The sequence below is a fragment of the Diachasma alloeum genome, unplaced genomic scaffold (assembly GCF_001412515.2).
Source record: "Diachasma alloeum isolate Michigan unplaced genomic scaffold, Dall2.0 Dall_scaffold_00296, whole genome shotgun sequence".
NCBI classification, from domain to species: Eukaryota; Metazoa; Arthropoda; class Insecta; order Hymenoptera; family Braconidae; genus Diachasma; species Diachasma alloeum.
The window spans coordinates 517049-523015 of NW_021680435.1; the positions used below are offsets into that span (position 1 = coordinate 517049).

Consider the following 5967-nt stretch of genomic DNA (forward strand, 5'->3'; position numbering starts at 1 on the left):
CATGAAGTTATATTCAATTTCTTCAGAGATATTTGTACACAATAAAACATCTGGTCCGAAAAAAAGTGTATTTTTACTTTCATTATCATCCTTTTACAGAAATTAGCTATCACCAGAGTTGGTGGTTCACCAAAGTCAATCGGTTTTAAACGGTTACTAATGTTATAGTGAGCCTAACATCGTGCACCCTACTCCCAACGGATACCATTCAGGTGTTCCATGGGTGCAAATTAGTTATTACCAGAGTTGGTAGGTTTACCACAGTAAATCGGATTTCAACGGTAATCAGCATCATAGTGGGACTAACATCGTACACCCTAACCTCGATGGATACCATTTAGGTGTTAAATTCCATGGGTGCATCAGGATAACGTCGAAGTGGCAGTGGTCTTTCGACGTCATAGTTGGTTCAGACTGGTGTATTCCTCTTGAAGTTTGAATATGTACATCAGAATGGAATCTTCAGTCAGAAGACCGTGTCTGATACCAGCTAGAAGGATATTGCATTGCGCGTTGTTATCCTGGTGCCCGGTGATATGACAATTTGGGTAAAATTGATATCGATTGGGAGATTTCTCGGCGATGCAGTCCTGGATGCAACAACTATATAACTTGCTACTTCTAACCTCGTCAACCAATACCGTAGGTGGTATTACAATAATTGTAATCCATTTACTGATTTTGATACTTCCTAAGGAAATGAAAGTCTTTCTCTTTCTTCTTTGGACCATTACCATAGATATATGTGTTGACGGTCTTGTCAGCGTCACTCAATGTGTCAATGTATCGATCGAAACTGTGCCTTACCAATCGTCTTATAATGGGTGCCTTCGAGCCGTTGTCAGCTAATCGATGTCCTCAAATGATAAAACACGACGACCGAAAAGTTTTCTAGTTTACACGTGCAAAGCTAATTTATGCCTGTAACGATAAGGCAAGCAACGTAAAATAATGTGTCGATATTTCAAGACTGCTGGAATCAACATTCAGACAATGTGATGCTTCTACAATTTTCATGAAAATGCGGATGTAATGCATGGTTACTTCTGAGCAGATTGAGTCAGTATTGATGATAGAAAAACTATGTGATGTAAGAGATTGGAATGGGGATGGTACCTCCGGAGTCGAGGATTTGGTTCTGATTGGACGTACACAGGTCTTTCAAGATCTCTCCAGAACTAGATTGACCTGGTAAGTCCTAATCAGTTCTGTGACGTAGTTTTCCGGAGAACTTTCGAATTCTCAGTTATTTTCGGCCCTGAGAAGTCCTCCCTATACTACCGAGACCGCGGGATTTCACGGATTTGAAACTCTTTGAGATATCATATGTATTATTAAGGATTCTTATGGAGATTTTCGAAATCATCCTTCTCAAGGCAACTAGTATTTTTCTTGTTCTTCTCAAAGTGAAATAATGCAGCGCCTCCCAAAATTGACGAGCATAGTCAAGTACTTTTTCATTAATCCATCATATACGGTATTAATACGATATATCAACCCTCAATGCGCTATTGAGGCCCATCATAAGGCCTACCTAATAACTCAGGTAATTCTGAATTTGAAAGCAATGAACAATCATCTGAAGGATTCATTTGATTTTTAGGCCAGTGATTTGATATTCATCGTCTTGCGAGTAGGTCCTCATATAAAAGACCTTTATTAATAGAGAAGCGTTAATCATTCTATCTTTGAAAAGTATACTTCATACATAAAGTGACTGGTGAATCGAAAATTATATAACGTTGTTTATACCTTCTGCGCGTAATTATAGATAACACATGCTCATTGTTCCCATCGAAGACCAAAAACTTACACACTTCAACGTTAGTTCTTTAATACCTACAGGCCTGTCGACTTCAGTATGAAAATCATCTTGGTTGTAGTACTTGCAGCATTCGCGAATTGTGCGCAGGTAAAAAAATTCAGCAAAAGTCTACCAGATAGTCAACATTGGTAATAATGATAAAATTTGACAAATGAAATTTTAGGGTCAACATGATCCTGCTGCGGCCGATTCGCCGAACGCAACTGATCAGGATATTTCGGTCGAAAACATGCCTGATCCACAAGATCAGCCTGACGCACAAGTTGAAATTGATATTGAAGGGATAAAATGTCTTTGCAACTTACAAGCCAGTGTTGATACAGATGGAAACACTGAAGGTAGTGCTGAAGGTAAAGCGGCTGAATGTGGTTTGGGTGATCCAGCACCAACAGTGAGTTTATTTCAAATACTTATAGTTTTTTCAATAAAATTCATATTTCTTTAAAAAAATATTTTCATCGAAAGTCGAATGCTGATTCGTAACTTCACCGTGATCTCAGTCCAGAAAATTTCTTATGTCAGTCCCCGTAATTTGTTCAATTTTTCATGCTAATTATCCCAGGAATATGAAATTCAGATAACCAACTTTTTTGGCTCCTCGAAACTGAGTGCTCTTGACCCCAATTTCTTTGTCCTTTGCGTAGATAGGATGGTTGGATATTTCCTGCAGAGGGAGAGAGCATCAACCATTATAATAGATTATATTATCCTATTATATATAATAGATTATGCCTTATCCAAAAAAAAAAATTATAATTCAGCTCGGAACTGCTAATTCGACATAGTTATGATTGAATTGTTCCATGACTTCATTCAGGTCAAGCCCGACTTGATATGATTTTCATAAAACATCCCATTTTGATATACACAATAAGCCAGAAATTTGACTCGATTGAGGTAGCCATCTTCTCCCTGATAGAAGATGAGAAATGGCCCAATCTTGGCCAGCACTGGGCCATCCTCGGCCTACTACTTGAATCATGACATTCTTACTTGGGTGAACTTGCAGAATGTATTCTTATTTACGCTGCAAAAAGGACATCAATTAGCTGTTTATTCGGTTGCATATTTCTCCTACTGATCATATGTACTGACTTGATTAGTTAGGGGAGGATGTACCTGTAATGCCAGTTTTATATTTTATATTTCAACTTGAGTAGAAAAAACGTATTTGTGAGACTTCTTTAACTATTTATTTATTTTTGTCACATGTATACTCTCTCGGGTTTTTACATTTTGTTCCCCCCTTTCCCCCTTACGAACTACATATATGCTCCAATAGTAGACAGCGTTTTACAGTATTTTACATAGTACAGCGTACCAATAANCGAATTAAAGTAGAAATTGCCCCAGCCTTGGCCGTTTTTCGCTGAGGAATCCAGGGACTTGAATACACAGAGGCACAGGAGACACCCCTCGATGTAACTGGGTGTAACGCCGTTACCTTAACCGCGGGACACGCGAGGCCGCCACCCCCTCGCCGTCGGGCCGGTTGTCGGGAGTACTCGTAGACTTCTTTAACTATTGAACTCGTTATTCTCAAAGTGTAGACGCCTAATTCTCCTTAGAATCCACAAAATTGATTGAAAATAAAAGAGAGAGCCTATTGAGCGGTACTACCCGCTGTCGGGTAATACCGCTCGGTACGATTCCAATACCGCTCATAGGGTTTTGGGTGTATCGCTCGCGCCGCAACCTAACCTGTACTCGAGTGCTGTCGAGCAACTACGTGGTCGATCCTATGAGCGGTATTACCGGCTCCGCTCGGCGTCAACAAAATTGTTGATAATTATTGACATGAGTGGACTTTTGAGTTCGAATTGGTCTCAAATTACGTGTGAAAGTACCACGAATCGAATAACCACAGTTTAATATGAGAATTCAGCGTTTGGAACTATCAAAAACCTTCATTAAAAGTCCACAAATTTTGCACTGTAAAGACCTCAAAACTTCGTTACGTGTTTTTTCATATTTAAAGTGGTAAATAAAGTGAAAATTTTCCGTCAATCACATCCTATCATCAAATTCTTCATGATCAGGAACAGAAAGAAATTTTTAAGTTGATGGTTGTGGAGAAAATCGGGTGAGCTGTATTACCCGTTGAGCGGTACAGGCACACCCTCCCCTATGCTCATTTGTTTGTTTCAATTTCTAGCTTTCGATAGACTGCACCGCTATTCCGGAAGGTAATGTGGATGGTCCATTCTTCTATATATTGGAAGTTGAGAGAAATAGCATTTGAGGGGGTAGCTCTTGGGTCAGGTTTGATCTCAATGCCAGTAATTGGGAGATTATGGCATTGAATTTTCCAAAAGGATTTTCAGAAAGCGAAGATTTGAAAATAGTAAGATTTTATTGATAGCAAAATACTATGTGAAGAAAAAAATGAAGTAAAGAAAATTTCATCCATTACTCATGTCCAATTAGAGCTCCAGTTCACTTGCAACTGTACAAGATTGGCAAGACATAATATTTAATCTCGAGGTTGAAAATGTGGGGCCATTGTCTCTTTGTAACCATGATCAACAGCCTGGCACGTGGGAATACAATTTGATTGAAATAAGCCAGCAAGTCATCTTGGACGGTCAAGCGTGTCCCATAGAAAAGGTAGATGATCAAAAGTTTAATGTGGTCTAAGGAACTTATCATTGTAAAGATTCTGAGGTTGAAGAGTCATGATCTTTATAGGACGCAAAAACGTCGGTAGTAGCAGAACTACCGGAACCATTACCACCGGCAATTTATCAATTTCCTGAGATGTTGCCCTGTGATAGACTGAGTTAGATGGCAAAAATGATGGATCCGTCTGAAAGTCAGGCATTCCAAGTATGGTTTGATTTCACACCTAAAGGATTGTGCAAACCTTCGAAACCGAACAATTAAGATTGTACGCAATAATTGATATTTTCAAATTATCTCACCACTTGGTGCACTTTACTTTTTTAATTATTAAAAGCAATTACAATGTGATTCACCTAGATTCGGCTAATCTCTTATTGCTATGGTTCATCCAAGGATGGACCCCGTTCAGACATTGCACACATCATATATCATTTATCTAAAACTAAGATTGTTGTTTGATGAACTCATTTTGACCTTCCATACGTTCTCATCACTCTGATTCCATCCTAATATGATAACCTCCAATACAATGGTGTATATTTCTATTGAGAAAATTTAGCTTCATGAAGGGTTTCCATTTTCACGAAAATAGAAAATGGGCGGTTTAGACAGGAACTAAACATGCAAATTCATTCAATCTAACTTTAATTGCGATCAGTTTTGGACACTCACTGATCAATATTTATTGTGGTAAAAATAAAAACGAGAATAATTTCACATATCGCATGTTGAATCTAACTCACTGAGTCAGCACGTATAGGATGCTTATTCGTTCAAGGTCTGTATCGATAAACCGAACGATAGGTAACGATTTGTACATTTTTCTAGTATTGTGCAATCGACATTTTCCCTGCGCATCGGTAATGCATATTTAGTAATCTATGATCCATTTGGAAGCGATCAAGTCGGTATTAATGATACAGGGACAGCGTTTTATCTCACTTAATTTATTTGGGTACTTTACGGACTCTCTTCCGTGAACACTAAGGATTTAGATTATCACTTCAAAATTGATATATTATCGGTATATTACTTTGTCACTATTAAGGATGTTTAAGCTATCAAGTGGATAAATCAGTTGAAAAGAAGAATAAAATTGACTAAATCAATCATTCATGCTATAAATTATTTTTCTCATCAAATTAGAAGTGTTATGGCATATTTTTATGGCCTCAAAAACAATAATTATAGAAAATATTCATCAATAATGGAGAACTTGTGACTGCAGTAGTAACAGTCGAATTTTGATCAGGCAACATCGCACGCTTCGGCTAGTAGTGGGGTTATAATACTGAGATGAATGTTTGTGTGTGTTAAACGTGTCCATATGCTCTCAGCAGTGAATTATCGTCACCGACTTTACCGATCTTACCTCGATCAGCTGTTGTCGCGTTGCTCGACGCGTAATGGTGGACAAATTTTTGTTAGAGGAATTTGAAAATCAATCGAAGATATCACGCCTATATTGCTCGGTCCCCTACTTGTTCTCGTTGGCGATAGATTCTTGTTTTTTTTTTCAA

The 5967-nt window shown here is 38.2% G+C and overlaps 1 pseudogene; it reads left to right on the forward strand.

Annotated features, from left to right (window-relative positions):
* The first annotated feature begins 1850 nt into the window (after nt 1-1850).
* Nucleotides 1851-4708, forward strand: LOC107039303 (annotated as a pseudogene).
* Nucleotides 4709-5967: the final 1259 nt, after the last annotated feature.